The sequence below is a fragment of the Pristiophorus japonicus genome, chromosome 14 (assembly GCF_044704955.1).
Source record: "Pristiophorus japonicus isolate sPriJap1 chromosome 14, sPriJap1.hap1, whole genome shotgun sequence".
Taxonomy (NCBI): Eukaryota; Metazoa; Chordata; class Chondrichthyes; family Pristiophoridae; genus Pristiophorus; species Pristiophorus japonicus.
The window spans coordinates 114,687,563-114,707,739 of record NC_091990.1 but is presented as its reverse complement, the minus strand read 5'-3'; the positions used below and the strand labels follow the sequence as shown (position 1 = coordinate 114,707,739).

Below are 20,177 nucleotides of genomic sequence, written 5' to 3'. Positions count from 1 at the left end.
GCAACATCTGGAGACTTTGCTACATTAGTCAGGCAGCTGCTTACCAAAAAGGTTACTGATACTCTATTCAGAGGCACTGTGGAATTCATATTGTTCCTTATGGAACCAGGCAAAGAGAGAGAGAGCTATCCAATTCTACAGGCATTGGTGCAAGGAGCAATTGATAGAACACTCAAAGCCTCATAGATAGCCCCACCCCTCAATTTAATGAACAGGAAAGGCTTTCTTTCTAATAATGCCCACCAAATGTGCAATGCCAATTTTCTTTGTCAACACATCAGTGCCACATACCCAGGATGCTGCCATGACACTTGCATCACACAAAAAATCACCGTACTGGCTGTTGTGACTCAGAGCCAGGCAAGTGATGGTAGATTGCTGCTTAGGACTATCCCCTGCAGTCAAGGCCGATGACGCCAGTAAAGCTTCTGTAGACCGAGGGAGATGGCAGATATAATGAGGCCCCTCGCCACGCCGGGAAATGTCATCGAGTAGACTTTATGCATTCTCAAGTTCTGTTTTAGACACATGGATAAACCTGGTGAAGCCCTGCAGTGCCGGGAATGTGTCATTTTAGCTTGCTGTGTTCTGTGAAATTCTTTGGTAGTCCCTCGATAGTCGAGTAAGATTGCTCCTCAGCATAAAAAGTAAAAAAGATTTGAGTTTTCAGATTGGCTACATCTTTGGTGAGCATTAGGACATCTTTGTAAACCAATCCTAGAGAGATATATTCCACCATAAACCTGACATATGAGAGATAACCCAATTGATGGTGTCGTCACAGCCGAATGGCATTCATTCTTCTGTGTATATTTCTCATCATAGAATCCTAAACCTTTACCGCACAGAACATAAGAACATAATAAATAGGAGTAGGAATAGGCCATGCAGCCCCTCCAGCCTGCTCCGCCATTCAATAAAATCATGGCTGATCTTCTACCTCAACTCCACTTGCCTGCACTATCCCCACATCCCTTGAATGCAGTGCTGAGGGAGCGCTGCACTGTCGGAGGTGCTTTCTTTTCGATGAGACATTAAACCAAGGCCCCATCTGCTCTCTCAGGTGGAAGTAAAAGATCTCATGGCACAATTTCGAAAAAGAGCAGGGGAGTTATCCCCAGTGTCCAGGGCCAATATTTATCCCTCAGTCAACATAAAAAAAACAGATTATCTGGCCATTATCATATTGCTGTTTGTGGGAATTGCTGTGCGCAAACTGGCTGCTGCGATTCCCACATTACAACAGTGACTACGCTCAAAAAGTACTTCATTGACTGTAAAGCGCTTAAAGACATTCGGTGTTCGAGAAAGACGCTATATAAATCCAAGTCGTTCTCTTTTTCTCCTTAATATCTTGAATGTACTCAATGACTGAGCCTCCACAGCTCTCTGGAGAAGAGAATTCCAAAGATTCACCACCCTCTGATTGAAGAAATTTCTCCTCATCTCAGTCCCAAATGGCCGACCCCTTATTCTGAGACTGGTACCCCTACTTCCAGACTCCTCAGCCAGCGGAAACATCCTCCCTGCATCTACCCTGTAAGAATTTTATATGTTTCAATGAGATCACCTCTCATCTTTCTAAACTCTATATAGGCTTAGTCTACTCAATCTCTCCTCATGGGACAATCCCCCAGCAATCAGTCTGGTGAACCTTCATTGCACTCCCTCTATGGCAAGTATATCATTCCTTAGGTAAGGAGACCAAAACAGTACACACTACTGAAGGTGCGATCTCACCAGGGCTCTATGGGCCCAAGTTTCGGGCCGCACCTAAAACGGTGCAGCCCGGACCTGGACGCCCATTTTTCTCGCCAGAAAGTGCGCCTAAAATTTTTTTACCTATTCTCCGGCTTCCTGCAGGTCCTCTGGAGCTGGGCTCAGCGCAGCACGAGCTGTAGGGGACGGAGCCAGGTCCCTGCGCTGAAAACAGTGCCGGGACCTTTGCACATGCGCGCTACAGTGGGCGCGCATATGCAGTAGCTCCAGACGCCCAAAACTGTGGGAGGGACCCGAAGCACGCAGCCCCTAGCCCTGGCCGAATGGCCTCACTGGGGCTGCGTGCATAAGGCTCCTCCCACCCGACCGGAACCGACCCGACCCCCGCTCCCCCCCCCCTTCCCGGCGACCTGACCTCCGCTCCCCCCCCCCACCCGGACCTCCGCGACTCTCTCCCCCCGCAGACCTCCGCGATTCTCCCCCCCCCCCCGGACCTCCGCGACTCTCCCCCTGCCCCCCACCCCCCCAGACCTCCGCGACCTCCCCCGAGACCCGACGCCACCTACCTGTAAATCCAGCCCGAAATCTTGGGCCCAGCCGTTCAGCCTCCTTCTCTCCCTTCCCCCCCCCCTCTCCTTACCTCCCTCTCACCTCCCTCCTTCCCTCCCTTCCTCCTCTCTCCTTCCCTGCCTCCTTCCCTCCCTCCTCTCTCCTTCCCTCCCTCCCTCCTCTCTCCCCCCTTCTCCCCCTCTCCCCTCCTCCCCCCCTTCTCCCCCTCTCCCCTCCTCCTTCTCCCCTCTCCCCTCCTCCCCCCTTCTCCTTGACCCTCCTCTCCTCCTCCCACCTCCCCACCCCTCCTCCTCCCCCACCCCCCTCCTCCTCCTCCCCCTCCCACCTCCTCCCCCCCACCTCCTCCCTCCCTCCTCCCCCCCACCTCCTCCCCGCCTCCTCCCCACTCCTCCCCCACCCCACCCCCCTCCTCCTCCCCCCCACCACACCACCCTCCTCCACCACCCCACCCCACTCCTCCCCCACCTTCCTCTACCCCCACCCCCCTCTACCCCCACCCCACCCCCCTCTACCTCCCTCCTCCTTCCCCCCTCCCCCCACCCCCCCCTTTTCCCCTTCCCCCTCCCAAGCCCTTCTCCCCCTCCCCTTCTCCCCCTCCCCTCACTGTCAGAAACACAGACACTGACAGACAGAGAGTGAGAGACACACACACAGCCAGAGAGATAGAGACACTGACAGAGACACACTGGGGGGGCCGTCCCAGCACGCTGTTGGAGGACTCCCGGTGCTGCAGTCGGTAAGTAGAAAATGTTTTAAATTTTTTATTAATTTTTTTTGATTGATTTATTGGTTGATTTATTGATGTATTTATCATTTATTATTGATGATGGCTCTTTATTTGTAAAACTGAAGTGTTTAATGTTTGTAAACTTCCCTTTAAACCCCCCCCCCACCATTCCCTACGCCTAATTTGTAACCTAAGCCAGATTTTCTAAAGTGTAGACAAGGTTTTTTCGAACATACAAAAATCTTCACTTACTACATTCTAAGTTAGTTTGGAGTAAGTTTTCACTGCCTAAACTTTGAAAACAGGCGTAGGTGGCCGGACACGCCCCTTTTGAAAAAAAAATTCTGTTCCAAAGTGAAACTGTTTTCACTGACTAGAACTGGAGCAAATTAAATGCTGAGAATTCAAATTTCTAAGATACTCCATTCTAAACCAGTTTCTCCAAAAAAACAGGAGCAACTCAGGCCGAAACTTGGCCCCTATATAACTGCAGTAAGATGTCTTTACTCTTATACTCAAATCCTCTTGTAATAAAGGCCAATACAGAAATTGCTTTCTTAATTGCTTGCTGTATCAATTAGTCCCACTCCCCTGCTCTTTCACGTAGCCCTGCACATTTTCCCCTTCAAGTCTTTATCTAATTCACTTTTAGAAAGTTACTATTGAATTTGCTTCGACAATCCTTTCGGGCAGTGAATTCCAGATCATAGCTTGCTGCGTTTAAAAAAAATACCCTGCATCCCACACACTCTGGTTCTTATCAAACATACAAAATACTTGCAGGCTTGACAGGGCAGATGCAGGGAGGCTGTTTCCCCCGGCTGGGGAGCCTAGAACCAGGGATCACAGTCTCAGAATAAGAGATCGGCCATTTAGGACTGAGATGTGGAGATGTTTCTTCACTCAGAGGGTGGTGAATCTTTGGAATTCTCTATCCCTGAGGGCTGTGGAGGCTCAGTCGTTGAGTATATTCAAGATAGAGATCGATAGATTTTTGGATATTAAGGGAATCAAGGGATGTGGGGATAGTGCAGGAAAGTGCAGTTGAGGTAGAAGATCAGCCATGATCTCATTGAATGGCGGAGCAGGTTCGAGGGGCCGCATGGCCTACTCCTGCTCCTATTTCTTATGTTCTTATGCCAATTACCTTAAAGCAATGTCCACTGGTTACCGACCCTCCTGCCATGGAAATCGTTTCTCCCTAGCTACTCTATCAAAACCCCTCATCAACAAAGGAGCAATCTTTTAGCAATCCGAGCTTGTTCAAATGCGATAACTCCCTGCTTCTGCAGTTTGTGGTCATTTATAGTTTCCTCCCATGTATTGATGGATTTCAAATTGTCTTTCTATCTCTTTTTCTTCTTGCCTCCCAATATCATAATGTAAAAAAGGCTTGTTGCTTTGAGAATCAGAAGATGAAGCGGGGTGTGGGGGGGGAGTGGGGGGGGAGGGGTGTGGGTAGGAGAACCTCTCTCCTCACAGCCTGACAAGGGTACTCTTAGCTCAGGCCTGTCAGACCTCCCTTGAATCAGTTAGACGGACAAACAGAGAAGTGGTACCGGGGCTCCAGCTAGTGTCTACAGCATCGAAGCACTGACCACATTCGACCACTTCCGTTGGGCGGTCCGCATGCCCGACACGAGACTCCAAAAGCAAGCGCTCTATTCAGAACTCCTACACGGCAGGTGAGCCCTAGGTGGGCAGAGGAAAAGTTTCAAGGACACCCTCAAGGCCGCCTTGATAAAGTGCAACATCCCCACTGACACCTGGGAATCACTGGCCCAAGACTGCCCTAAGTGGAGGAAGAGCATCCGGGAAGGCGCTGAACATCTTGAGTCTCGTCGCTGAGAGTATGCAGAAAACAAGCGCAGACAGTGGAAGGAGTGTGCGGCAAACCAGACTCCCCACCCACCCTTTCCTTCAACCACTGTTTGTCCCACCTGTTACAGAGACTGTAATTTCCATATTGAACTGTACAGTCACCTGAGAATTTATTTTTTGGAGTGGAAGCAAATCTTCCTCAATTTCGAGGGACTGCCTATGATGATGTCAGCTCAACTATCATACATCGTGCAAAAAATATTGATCAGAATGACACCAGATTTGGGAGATTATATCTATCAGGAAAGATTGAACAGGCTAGGGCTGTGTGTGTGTGTCCAGGTGCAAAGTTCCACACACACGTGTTCTCCAGGCATGAAATCCCATGGACGTGTGTGTGAAACTCTATGTACATCTATGCTTCAGATGCGAAGTTACAATTATATCTGTGCTACAGTTTTTTTTTGCCAATTCTTGTCAGATCAACTCCAGCGCCAAAGATCACTTTGCGCTATTTACACTTGATCTTAGCCAAAAGGTCGAGAGGGGAAGCTGCACTGTTCCTGGAAACACTGCAATACCAGGTCGGTGCGTGGAGTGGATGGAGCAAGCCCCTGTTCCATCTCCCTGTTCCAAAAAACAATTCAATATTTGGTCCCCATAGGGGATATTAAACTGATAAGAACAGATACAACACTTGATCTTAGCCAAAAGGCCGAGAAGTGTGCTACAGGTATGACATTCTGTAAAAGCTTATCTGTGTTCTCCACTCCAGGGACATGAGCACATAAATCTAGGCTGACACTTCCAGTGCAGTGTTGCACTGTCAGAGGTGCCGTCTTTCGGATGAGACGTTAAACCGAGGCCCCGTCTGCTTTCTCAGGTGGATGTAAAATATCTACATGGCACTATTTCAAAGAAGAGCAGGATAGTTATTCCCCGGTGTCCTGGCCAATATTTATCCCTCAATCAACATAATAAAAAACAGATTATCCAGTCATTATCACATTGCTGTTTGTGGGAGCTTGCTGTGCGCAAATTGTCTGCCGCGTTTCTCACATTACAATAGTGACTACACTCCAAAAGTACTTCATTGGCTGTAAAGCGCTTTGAGACATCTGGTGGCCGTGAAAAGCGCTATATAAATCGAAGTCTTTCTTTCTATAGTGAGTTAATGCGTGCAATTCTAGCATGATTGATTAAAACTGTAATGCATTGGAATTAAAAATATTAAACACAACTTTTGGAATTCTGACAAATACAGCATGTTGTATTAAAGCTAACTTTAAATCTGGGCCGAAATCGAAAAAAAAGAAAGACTTGCATTTATATAGCGCCATTCACAACCGCCGGACGTCATAAAGTGATTTGCAACAACAACAACTTGTATTTATATAGTGCCTTTAATGTAGAAAATGTCCCATGGTGCTTCACAGGAGTGTTATAAGACAAAAATGTATGCCAAGCCACATAACAAATTGGGGCAGATGACCAAAAGCTTGGTCCAAGACAGGTTTTAAGGAGCCTCGTAAAGGCAGAGAGGTAGAGAGGTGGAGAGGTTTAGGGAGGGAGTTCCAGGACTTTGGACCCAGGCAACAGAGGGCACGGCCACCGATGGTTGAGAGATTATAATCAGGGATGCTCAAAAGGGCAGAATTAGAGGAGAACCGACATCTCGTTGGGGGGGGGAGAGGGGGAGGGGACGTTGTGGGGCAGAAGGAGATTATAGAGATAGGGAGGGGCGAAGCCATGGAGGGATTTGAAAACAAGGATGAGAATTTTGAAATTGAGGCTTTGCTCAACTGGGAACCAATGTAGATCAGCGAGCACAGGGGTGATGGGTGATCGGGACTTGGTGCGAGTTAGGACACCGGCTGCCGAGTTTTGGATCATCTCAAGTTTACATAGGGTAGAATGTGGGGGGCCAGCTTGAGGTTTAGATTACAGACTTTTGAAATGTAATCACTGTGGTAATGTAACCACACAATTAATGGATTTCTGGTGAAAGACAGGAATACTTGTATCCCTATTTCTTTTAACTATATATATGAATGATTTGATGAAGGAATAGAGAGTTGCATATCCAAGATTTTTTTAAATTCATTGGATGTGGGTATCACTGGCATGGACAACATTTATTGCCCATCCCTAATTTTCCTTAACTGAGTGGCTTGCTGGGCCATTTCAGAGGGCTGTTAAGAGTCAATCACATTACTGTGGGTCTGGTAAGACCAGACCAGACCAGGTAAGGTAAGGATGGCATATTTCCTTACCTAAAGGACATTAGTGAACCAGATGGATTTTTATAACAATCCACTACACACCATTACTGATACTAGCTTTTTATTCCAAATCTATTTAATTAACTGAATTTAAATTCCCCAGTTGCCATGGTTGGGATTTGAACTTACATGTCCTAGATCATTAGTCTAGGCGTCAGGATTACTGGTCCAGTAACATAACCACAATGATACCATTCCTAACTAGCTATTTCTGCATAATTAAAACATGCAGGGAGTTAGATGGGGCAGTGGATTAAACATTCATTTTTAATCTACAATTTGGCTTCAGATCTGATTACAGATTGCATTAAGTTAAGAGGCACAATAAATTGTGTAGATGGAAGCAGGGAGTTGCAAAGGGACCTGGACAGACTAAGTGAGTGGGCAAAAGCTATGGCAGACGGAGTTCAATGTGGGGAAGCGTGAGGTCACACACTTTGGATCCAAGGAACACAAATCGGAATTTCTTTTGACAGGGCGAGACTAGGAGTTGTGGAGGAGCAATGAGATTTTGGTGTCCATGTAAGCAAATCACTTAATGCTGGCATCAGGTACAAAAAGCAATCACAAAGGTTAATGGAATGTTGGCCTTTTCCTCAAGGGGGCTGGAACACAACAGTGAGGAAGCGATGCTTTAGTCGTACGGAGCCTTGGTCAGGCAACATCTGGAGTACTGTGCTCAGTTTTGGGCACCACACTTTAGGAAAGATATACTGAACTTGGGTCAGATTCACCAGAATGATACCGGGGCTTAGAGGGTTAAATTAGGACAGGTTACATGGACTTGATTTGTATTCCCTTGCGTTTAGAAGGTTAGGGGGGATCTAATTGAGGTATTTAATATGATAAAGGAATTCGATCAAGTAGATGGAGAGAAACTATTTCCTCTGGTGGGTATAATGTATGCACCTATGAATATGCTCACAGGTTTGTGGAGCTGTTGTATTGTGAGTGGCTTAGCCAGTCATGTGATGTTCACAAGACTCAATAAAACCCCAACCAGTTGGGTTCAGGGGATCCACGCTGAGGCAGGTGGTTGTGAGCCTGGTGGATGAACTGGTAATGTGTAGTGTGATTGTTAAACCTTTTGCTAATAAACCAACTAGTTCTTAATAGCAATGTGTTGCTATGAATTCTTAAGCAAAGAACCCATGGAGCAAATACATTACAGCGGGGAATCCAGAAGAAGAGGGCACAATCTTAAAAATAGAGCTAGGAAGCATTTAGGAGTGAAATCAGGAAGCATTTAGTGGAAATCTTAATTGAAATAATCAAGACAGACATCGATAGATTTTTGTTGGGTAAGAGTATCGAGGGATATGGAGTAAACGTGGGTAAATGGAGTTGAGGTACAGATCAGCCATGATGTAATAGAATGGCAGAACAATTTCGAGGGGCTGAATAGCCTCCTCCTGTCCATATTTACTTTCCTGGGATGCATATCATGCATAGCAACAGCTAGCTTGTTTGCCTCTCTCAGAGCTGACAGATGTCTTGATCATGTTAATAAAATCTGATGTGTAAATCAAGAAAGTTACATCAATCAGGAAAAGCAAGTAGTTATTTTTACATAATTAAAAAATATAGGGAGTGTGATGGGGCAGTGGATTAGACATTCATTTTTCATCGACAATCTAGGTTCAAATCCAGGGCATTTTGTCCAACATAAAAGGGGCAGCGTGTTGCGTAGGGTGTGACCTCCATTGCCACCAACCTATTTGGCGTTTCATTAAAAATATAAATATTCAAGGACGACCAACCCTGAAGCTGGTCAACAATGACAACAAATACAACAACTTGTATTTATATAGTTCATTTAATATAGTAAAACATCCCAAGGCGCTTCAAAAGAATTTTTTAAGACAAAACAAATAAATTTGACACCGAGCCACGGAAGAGGAAATTATGGCAGATGACCGAAAGCTTGGTCAAAGAGGTAAGTTTTAAGGAATGCCTTAAATGAGGAAGGAGAGGTAGTGAGGCGGAGAGGTTTACGGAGTGAGATCCAGAGCTTGGGGCCTCGGCAACCAATGGTTGAGTGATTGTAATCAGGGATGCTCAAAAGGGCAGAATTTGAAGAGCGTAGACATCTCGGGGTGGGGGGGGGGGGGGGGGAGGGGTGCGGGGGAGTTGTTGTGAGGCTGGCGGAGATTACAGAGATAGGGAGGGGACAGGCCATGGAGGGATTTGTAAACAAGGATGAGAATTTTGAAATCAATAATAACAACAACTTGTATTTATATTTATATAGCGCCTTTAACATAGTAAAACATCTCAAAGTGCTTCACAGGAGTGTTATAAGACAAACATTTTGACACCGAGCCATATAAAGGAGAAATTAGGGCAGATGGCCAAAAGCTTGGTCAAAGAGGTAGGTTTTAAGCCTTTTTGAGGAGGGGATGGGGGGAGGCAGAAAGAGTTAAAGGTTGAATATTTCTGCACAAAGAAAAAATAGATAGGACTGCCTGGGATCATAACCTTGCTGCCGTTCTTGTACCAATTATTCTTTAATTGCATTATACCATCTGAAATAGATCTGTAATTGGAAAAAAAAACTTTGACATTCTGTGAAACTCGCAGCGACATGTACTATTTGCTCTTTATTCAAATGTAAATTTTCCCTATTATGCTTTCAAAGAAGGAAAATCATGCAAAATTGAAATGTCAATAGCAATTTCTGACAGGCAGACTGCAGCAAGGCTGGGTTCCTTATCTCCCCGTCACTGCTCCCACATCACCGTAAATCAAGCTGCGAGAATTAGCATGGAGGAAGGTGCAGTGTGGCTGCCCCATCCTCAAGGGTACACATCAGGCTTGCCATCGCAGCGTCTCCCGTCCACAAACCAACCACCGGCTGTAATTGTTTGATGAATGGACTTTTCACTTCGTATTTGGGAAAGAGATTGAGGGATAAAAGTGAGGTTGACAGTGCTGTGTGATATTGTGGCACATATTCTACGTGTCGGGGCGTACATCACCCCGCCATTTCAAATAACGGGCCGTGACTTCATTTTAAGGCGCTTTAAGGGCTGGAAATTAGGTTGAGGATTTTTAGAGGTGGTAATGGCAGGCGGTGGGTAAATTTAGTGCCGGGAAATGGTTTGCGTCGGCAGCCAAAATATTCAGCACCTGCGCCCTGAGAGTGGAGCGGAGCACTAAGGGAGGCAGTCCACACGTATCTTAGGGCGCAAGGCCAGGTGAGCAACTGAATATCCCGAGCTAAAGATCTGGTTTTGTAGCGCCCTGAGAGATGCCTCCCTGCAACAACAAAAAAAATTGTAACAAAAAACACACTCTCTATCATGCTCACCCCAAATAAACTTAAATCGCAAAAAGAAAAAAAGATCAATCACACTTACCTCCTGCAGTCATTCCTTCCCGTAGCGCCCCGGGACAACTCTGCACGCAAGCTTTCTCTGGCGTGGTCACTAGGGGGCGCTACAGGTGCAACTGATTTTGAAAGCGGGTGGATACCGGAGGTGTTGCATACCGGCACGACGCTCCTGGGCGATATTCCTCAGCGCCGGCACACTGAAATTGCCGAGCGCCGCCAAAGCTGGTGCCCCTGTTCCGACCCTCGTGAGGTCATATCCTAGCCAATTTCCAGCCGCTTAATCCTTCCGGTCAGGAAAGCAAATCGATGCGTTACAAAACTTTCGGGGGCCGTGCGGATCTCAATGTACAGCAGATTGGTTGTCGGTAGGCAGAGTGGCTAACCGCACATGTGGATACTATTCTGCTTCCCCACTCTGTGATGCCAATTTCCCCCCCCGTCTTGTTGAATGCTGGGCTTGGGTTCTGCAGCAGCTAATTCCCTCGCAGTGAGGTAAAGGAGGAAAGAAAGACTTGCATTTATATACGTTGCGCCTTTCATGACCTCCCAAAGAGCTTTACAGCCAATGAAGTACTTTTTGAAGTGTAGTCACTGTTGTGATGTAGGAAACGCAGCAGCCAATTTGCGCACAGCAAGCTCCCACAAACTGCAATGACCTGATGATCTGGTTTTGTAATGTAATGTTGGTTGAGGGATAAATATTGACCAGGACACCGGGGAGAATTCCCCTGCTCTTCTTCGAAATAGTGTCATGGAATCTTTTACGTCCACTTGAGGGGGCAGGAGGGGCCTCGGTTTAATGTCCCATCTGAAAGACTCCCTCGGTGCTGCACTGGAGTGTCAGCCTGGATCTTGTGTTTAGGTCTCTGGAGGGTGGGACTCGAACCCACGACCTTCTGACTTGGAGGCGAGAGTGGTATGACTGAGCCACGGCTGACACAAAGTGAAGCGGGTTTGGAAGACCGTTCGCGAAGGCAGAGTCAAGAGTCAGGAAGAATTTGTGGAGAAAAAATTGATACAGTGCCTTATCACGTCGGCGATATGGCGCAAAGTGCTCGATCTGAAGACCAGTCACTGTTGTTATGTAAATATAGCAGCTGAGAAATTAGGCAGCCTCGTCCCACATAAGATGAATGACCAGTTCATCTATTTTTGATGTTGTTGGTAGAAGGAGTAATGGTGGCCAAGACATCAAGTGTGAAAGAAAGAAAGAAAAATCTAGCAATTATATATAGTACAAAAGCAAAATACTGCAGGTCAGGCAGCATATGTGGCGAGAGAAACAAAGTTAACATTTCAGGTCTGTGACCCTTCGTCAGAACTGGCAAAAGTTCGAGATGTAACAGTTTCTTAAGTAGGTGCAGGGGCAAGGGGGCGGGGAGGAAAGAAAAGGGAGGGTCTGTGAGAGGGTGGGAGGCAGGAGTGACTTGTGAGACAAAGGGGACAAATTGAGATGGTAATGGCACAAGTTAGGAAACAAAAGATGAGTCTAGATAGGGTGTGAATGGTGGCCATGGGAAACAGAGAAAAAAATAAAAATAAAAAAGGGGGTTGTTATTTGTAAAAAAAAATGAGGAAAGGGAGCAGAGGTTATGATCTGAAATTGTTGAACTCGATGTTGCGTTCAGAAGGCTGTAAAATGCCTAAACGAAAGATGAGGTGCTGTTCCTCGAGCTTGCTTTGAGCTTCATTGGAACAGTGTAGGAGGCCGAGGATGGAAGGGTCAGAGAGGGAGTGGAGCGGAGAATCAAAGTGACAGGCGACCGGAAGCTCGGGGTCACGCTTACGGACCCTGAGTGCCTTTCACGACCTCAGGACGTCCCGCAGTGTGTTACAGGCAATGAAGAACCATGGAAGTGTAGTCACTGTTGCATCGTGTTGTTGGAAACACGGCTGTCAAACGAGGCCGTCCCATCTCTCACTCAAATAGCGTTCGAGGAAGCCCGAAGTTGCCTGGGCTTTCTACTGGTCTCCTGCTGTTAGTTCATCCAACCTGGGAGATCCCTGATGGAGAGGGGGGAAACCCGTCACGTCGAGTCTCTGTCCACTGCGAGTTTCGTGGGTCTGCCTCGTAAGGGGCAGAATTTCTGTCCGCTCTGTACAATGCACTTGACGGGCCTGGGGCCGGGGGCTGCAGTGGGGCCTGGAGCCGGGGCCTGGGGCCGGGGTTGGGGCCGGGTCCTGGAGCCGGGGGCTGGGGCCAGGGGCTGGGGTGGGGCAGGGGGCGGTGCAAGACCAGGGCCAGTGGTGAGGACAACCTAAGCTGGGAGTTGTCAGTCCCTGGCCCTAGCTCGGGACCTGATGTATCAGGAGCGGCTAGTACGATGAGTGAGGGGAGGAGTACCAACCTCACTAAGGGGGTGTAATGTATGCACCTGTGAGTATGCTCACAGATGGATTGAGCTGTTGAGGGGAGGGGGGGGGGGTGGGGGGTGCGGGGTGCGGAGCGGGGAGGTTGGAGGAACTGATTCAGGAAACGTGATGTTCACAAGACTCAATAAAACCCCAGTCAGTTGGGTTGAGGAGGTCCACGATGAGGAATGCAGTTGTGAGCCTGGTGGATGTGCAGTGTGATTATTAAACCTTTTGCTAACAAACCACTAGTTCTTAATGGCAATGTGTTGCTATGAATTCTTAAGCAAATAACCCATGAAGCAAATACATTTCAAGGGGCCTGGTAAAAAAACGTGGACCCGTGAAAGAAGGGAAAATAACATTATAAAACAAAATTTCCTGAATCAATTCCCCCAACCTCCCCCCTCCAACCCCGGCTACAATTTGAGGACAATCAGAGCAGAGCCAGGGTGGGGATGGGGGTTGGGGGAGAGGGTTACGGGCAACCCCCACAGGCAAGCGGAATTTCCACTGGCATCGAAGTGAGGTGCCCCAATGCTGATGAGGTCCTCCAACTGACCCTAGATACTCCGACACAGGATCAGTGTTGGGGAGCACTGGCAGACAAGATCCCAGTGCAGCTACTGCCTGTGGAATTTTGGGGCCAAATCTTTAACACCACCTGAACCGTAAGAACTAGCAAATGGGGCCCTCGGTTTAATGTCATCTAAAGGACGGAACGGTAGAAAGATCAACCTCTGATGGTTTGAGCAGAGGGAATGGGAAAGTGGTCATCAGGAGTCAGGGGAACAGAAGGCGTGGGCTGGGATGCAGGAGTGGAGATTTTCCAAATGTAACAAGATCATGAAGGGAGAGAAAATAAGCGTGAAGATTTTAAAATTGATTCACTGGGGCTCAGGGAACAAATTTCATTGGGAGTTTGGGGCGGAGGGAGAATGGAATTATATAGCGCCTGAGCGTTTAACGTCTCATCCGGAAGACAGCATCTCCAAAAGTGACGCAGAGAGCACTGGAGTGAGAGTGTTAGCCTAGCTTTATGTGCTCAAGTCCCTGGAAGGATTTGAACCCACAGCCTTTGGACTCAGAGGCAAGAGTACTACCCACTGAGCCACAGCTGACACTCAATGGGGAATACTGGTTGTGCAGTACCTTGCGTGGGAATTGATCATGAAAATACCCACCATCTCAAAATGGATGATCAGATTATTATCATATTGCTGTTTGTGGGAGCTTGCTGTGTGCAAATTGGCTGCTGTGTTTCCTACATTACAACAGTGACTACCCTTCAATAAGTACTTCATTGGCTGTATCTCTGTAATCTCTTTCAGCCTCACAAGGCATTATCAAACAAAATTTGACACCAAGCTACATAAGGAGAAAAGCTTGGTCAAAGAGGTAGGGTTTCATGGGCGTCTTAAAGCAGGAAAGAGAGGTGGAGAGACAGAGAGGTTTGCTGATGGTGGGGCAATTCAAATCGGGGATGTTCAAGAGGGCAGAATGTGAGGAGTCCAGAGATCCCAGGGGGATTGTGGGGCTGGAGGCGATTATACAGATAGGGAGAGGGGCGAGGCCATGGAGGGATTTGTAAACAAGGATGAGAATTTTCAAATCGAGGCCAATGTAAGTCAACGAGCACAGGGGTGGGTGATGGGTGAATGGGACTCGGTGTGAGTTAAAAGGAGATCACCCCCTATTCCCGGCCCATGAATTATTTCAGGCCAAGAGGATTAAAAATTGAAGCATAATTTGACCAAAAAAGATTTAGGAAGCCCAAATGTTGTATAATTTTAGAACCAGATTCCATGTGTTACCAGCAAGTGTAACCACTTCCAGAGTCATACAGCCCATCGTGCCTGTGCCGGCTCTTTGAAATAGCTGTCCAATTAGTCCTATTCCCGATGCTCTTTTCCCGTAGCCCTTCAAATTTCTCCTTTTCAAGTGTATATCTAATTCCCTGTTGAAAGTTACTATTGAATCTACTTCCAACACCCTTTCATGCAGCGCATTCCAGATCATAAGCACGTGCTACATATCAAGATTTCTCCTCATCTCCCCCTCTAGTTCTTTTGCCAATTACCTTCAATCTGTGCCCTCTGGTTACCGACCCTCCTGCCACTGGAAACAGTTTCTCCTTATTTACTCTATCAAAACCCTTCATAGTTTTGAACGGCTCGATCAAATCTTTCATTGTGCTTAAGTTTGTTTCCCGTACCATGAATGTGATTGAAAGTTTGATATGCCTGCAGTTTAAGTTATGACAAGCCCAAGCCTCACTGAACGTAAGAACATAAGAATTAGGAGCAGGAGTAGGCCATGCAGCCCTTCGAGCCTGCTCCACCATTCAATAAGATCACGGCTGATCTTCTACCTTAACTCCACTTGCCTGCATTATCCTCATATCCCTGGATTCCCTTAAAATCCAACAATCTATCGACCTCTGTCTTGAGTATACTCAGCGACTGAGCATCCACAGCCCTCTGGGGGTAAAGAATCCCAAAGAGTCACAGCCCTCTGAGTGAAGTAATTCCTCCTCATTTCAGTCCTCAATGGACAACCCCTTATTCTGAGACTGTGACCCCTGGTTCTAGACTCCCCCCAGCCAGGGGGAAACATCCTCCCTGCATCTACCCTGTCAAGCCCTGTAAGAATTTTGTATGTTTCAATGAGATCTCACTCTCACTCTTCTAAACTCCAGAAAATATAGCCTCGTCTACTCAATCTCTCCTCATAGGGCAATCCCCCCATCCCAGGGATCAGTGTAGTGAGCCTTTGTTGCACTCCCTCCAAGGCAAGTATATCCCTCCTTAGATAAAACTCCTTAATTAAAAGCAAGTTAGTGTGTTCAGAGTCCTTGTTGTAAAACAATTACTCAAGTTAATTGTCACATTCTTTTTTATATTAACCATATGGCATTCCTATTTATACACCAAAGGGTTAATAATACAAAATAGAAAAATTAGATTTTTAGGAGCTGAGTGAAATCCTCACTGAAAATATTTGAAAATTATTACTAGAAATGTTTTCACTATTTTTAAGCGATTAAATAAATACTCTGACGCTGGAGCCTAGAAAATTTGTGGATGAATGCTTAATGCCTTGGTGCAGATTTTTCTGTCTGCCATCTTAACGGAGATGTTTACCTACTTAACTGTATGAACCATGGGCCGAAAATTGCAGTCGGAGGCTTCCTGCGGGCGGACGACTCCGACCAAAATATTTTTTACGAAAGTACCTGGTGGTCCCGGAGGAATGCAGACTTGCGGTCCGAGACCTCCATTCGCACGCTGTGTGTGGGCTCACACATCCCAGGAACGTGGGCCTGGACCACCAATGAACATGGAGTATTCTCATTGATAATAACAGTGAGTTCCGTGTGTACGGGCTCCCATTACTATCAATGAGAATACCCCCAAAGCACAGAAACACAACACAATAAATAAAAAAAACACCTCACGAAATTGAATTTAATTAAATCTTTTAGAAAACAACTTTTTTTTTTTTAATATGTTTTAATAGGGTTAAAAATAACCTTACCTTAATGGACAGGGTTTTTAGTATAAAAATTAGTGATGAAATTTAATTTTTCTATGTTTTAAAACTCTTACGCTGGTAACAGTAAGGACATTTGCTGGGCAGGAGTTGGGCTAATAGCCCAAATCTCCACCCGTAGAGGCCCTTCGCCCGGGGATGTGTGCGATCTGTTGACAGATCGCGAAAGCCAGTTCTCGGCACAAGCGCATCGTGTGCTAAGAACCGGCACTTGCACGGCCCCTTCGGGTACCTGCACACATCGTACATGCCAAGAAAATTTTCGGGCCATTGTGTACAGAGCAAAGTGACATGAAAATGGTTGACCACTAAAAGCATCAACAGTCTTTTCGAGGCCTAGGCGGAAGCCTCTAATCCAAGGAATTAATTCATGGTCTCAGGATGTCCCGTACTTTACAGCCAATGAAGTACTTTTGAAGTGTAGTCACTGCTGTAATGTGGGAAATACTGGACAAGGGACGGATCAGGACTGATGGGCCGAATGACTTGTTCTTAGTCTGTGTTTTATGTTCTTACGAGTCTAACCACCAGAACCATAAAGGTTTACGGCACAGAAGGAGGCCACTCAGATCATCATGCCTGTGCCGACTCTTTGCAAGAGAAATCCAGAAATCTCCCCATCACCCAGTTCCAGTGTAGTGCTGAGGGAGTGCTGCACTGTCGGAGGTACTGTTATTCGGATGAGACATTAAACCGAGGCCCCTGTCTGCCCTCTCAGGTGGTCGTAAAAGATCTCATGGCACTATTTCGAAGAAGAGCAGTGGAGTTATTCCTGGTATCCTGGCCAATGTTTATCCCTCAGTCAACACAACGTAAAAACAGATTATCTGGTCATTATCACATTGCTGTTTGTGGGAGCTTGCTGTGCGTAAATTGGCTGCCGTATTTCCTACATTACAACGCTGAATACACTCCAAAAGTACTTAATTGGCTGTAAAGCACTTTGAGACGCCCAGTGGTTGTGAAAGGCGCCATAAAAAGAGGAGACCTGATGGAGGTCTTCGAAAAATAGAAAGACTTTTCACGACCACCAGACGTCCCAATGCCCTTTACAGCCAACAAAGTACTTTTGAAGTGCAGTCTCTGTTGTAATGTGGGAAATACCATTGCCATGCTGCCGGTACCCCATTTGTTTTTAATGGGTTAATACCGCATTGGCAACGATCACGGGACTAGTGTTAGTGCTTTCCCCCGCTTATATTAGTTATTTGGAAGCCATTCAAGCTCCAGCTTTTAACATAATATAAGAAACATAAGAAATAGGAGCAGGAGTAGGCCGTTTGGCCCCTCGAGCCTGCTCCACCATTCATTAAGATTAAGGCTGATCTGATCATGGACTTAGCTCCACTTCCCTGCCCGCTCACCATAACCCTTTACTCCCTTATCGCTCAAAAATCTGTCTATCTCCACCTTAAATATATTCAATGACCCAGCCTCTATAGCTCTCTGGGACAGAGAATTCCATTGATTTCCAACCCTCTGAGAGAAGAAATTTTTCCTCATCTCATTTTTAAATGGGCGGCCCCTTATTCTGAGACTATGATCCCTAGTTTTAGTTTCCCCTATGAGTGGAAATATCCTCTCTGCATCCACCTTGTTGAGCCCCCTCATTATCTTATATGTTTCGATAAGATCACCTCTCATTCTTCTGAACTCCAATGAGGATAGGTACAACCTGCTCAACCTTTCTTCATAACTCAACCCTTTCATCTCCACAATCAACTTAGTGAACCTTCTCTGAACAGCCTGAAATGCCAGTATTTCCTTCCTTAAATATGGAGATTTTCTGCAGGTCACATGGATCTCAAGATGATTTTGATTTGTAATAAAATATAAAAAGGTGCGTAAATGGCAATTGGAAGTGAACCCATTAACCACAGTGCCCTTTCTGCCAGTCTGCTTGTCTGTCTGCACAGCAGTGGAATATTACAATTGCAGCGCCCTCTACTGGAATTCCTCTGGCTCTGCCAGTTGCTTGTTTGCCTTACTGTACAAGAACATGCATTTCTATAGTGCCTTTCACAACCTCAGGATGCCCCATAGCACTTTACAGCCAATGAAGCACTTTTGAAGTATAGTCACTGTTGTAATGTAGGAAACGTGGCAGCCAATTTGTGCATAGCGAGCTCCCACAAACAGCAATGTGATAATGACTAAATAATTTGTATTTTTAAGTGATGTCGGTTGAGGGATAAATATTGAGCAGGACACCGGGGATAACTCCCCTACTCTTCTTCGAAATAGTGCCATGGGACTTTTTACGTCCACCTGAGAGGGCAGACAGGACCTCGGTTTAATTCCCTCAGCACTGCACTGGGCGTGTCGAACTTCTGATGTCGACCAAGAAAGACTCGAAAGAACTTGCATTTATATAGTGCCTTTCACAACCTCAGGACATCGCAAAGTGCTTTGCAGCCAATGAAGTATTTTTGGTGTGTAGTCACTGTTGCAATGTAGGAAACGCAGCAGCCAATTTACGCACAGCAAGCTCCCACAAACAGCAATGTGATAATGACCCGATAATCTGTCACATAATGACTTAGTTTAAAAATATTGCTTTTTTGGGATTGAATCATTTTTGTGCATATTTCTTCTTCAGACATATAAAGGATCTGCAGCTTGTCATAGTGGCTGGTATTTGCTATCTTCAACTACAACAATAACTTTTATTTATGTCGCGCCTTTAATGCAGTAAAACGTCCCAAGGAGCTTCGCAGTAGAGTTATAAGACAAAACAGATACATTTGACACTGAGCCACATAAGAAGAAAATAGGGCAGGTGACCAAAAGCTTAGTCAAAGAGGTCGGGGCCGAAATTGCCCCTCCGAGAAATGCCTGTTTGCACCTCAACCCGGCGTCCGCCGAGCTCCCGTCAAATGGCCGCCGACATCAGAATTCCACTGACGTGGTGTTGCAGCGGCCTGCAGCACCACACCTCTTCCCCTTCACTTCCGTGGTGGTGATTGACCGCACTAGTAAGGAAGCGAGATTCCCCTTTGAAGTCGAATGGCCGCTCGGCGGTGCGAAGAGTCGCTTTTTCCCGGTGTTGCATCGTTGCAGATGCACACCGCCGGAGCCTCTTACAGGCTTGTTGATTTAACTAGTTCATGTCGGCTGGGGCGGGGGGTGGGGGGAAAGACCATTGGAGTGGGTTCACACCTTTATTTTTTTTTAAAGTGTCTCTCTACGTCGAATTATCAATCAGCCTGAGGAGCCTTTCCCCCTTTTAAAATCCGTTGTTTTCTATAGATTTGTACTCTGTCTTCAGTGTGCACTGCTTGCCGAGTGCTGGAGGTGCCTTCCAGCTGTAGAAGAGGGAGGCCACTTCAAGGAGCCTGTGCTTGTGGAGGGTCTTGAGATGGAGGAGGTGCTTGCAGGCCACCAAGCCACGGAGGGGAAGCCGGTGCCGGTGGCAAGGGATGCAGAGGCAGTGGGCAAGGGCTGCTGGCACCATTAGGGAGCATGACGGAGAGGGTCAGGGAGATGGTCACAGAGGGCAAGCATGAGAGCTGGCACACGAAGCCCCTCAGCAAGGGCCACCCCCAAGGAGGAGAGTCAGGTTTGCCGACCCACTGCAGCAGATAATGGGCAAGCAGCCCAGGAGGCAGCCAGCATCGGAGCCAGATGATGGACAGCACCAGCCTGCAGCTGATAATGCATGGCAGCAGCCACACTCTGAAACCATCAGAGGCTCCGCGTGCCCTGTTGCCCAAAGTGCGTGAGAGCATTCTGAGCTTCAAGGGCAGCGGCCATCTTGTGCAAAGGTCAAGATGAACTGAAGACACAGCGACAAAACCTGCCCTCTAAGAAGGCCAGGGAG

At 46.8% G+C, this 20,177-nt stretch overlaps 1 pseudogene; it reads right to left on the bottom strand.

Moving 5' to 3' along the window:
• Window positions 1-5,384: 5,384 nt before the first annotated feature.
• LOC139280475 (U2 spliceosomal RNA) lies at window positions 5,385-5,564 on the bottom strand (annotated as a pseudogene).
• Window positions 5,565-20,177: the final 14,613 nt, after the last annotated feature.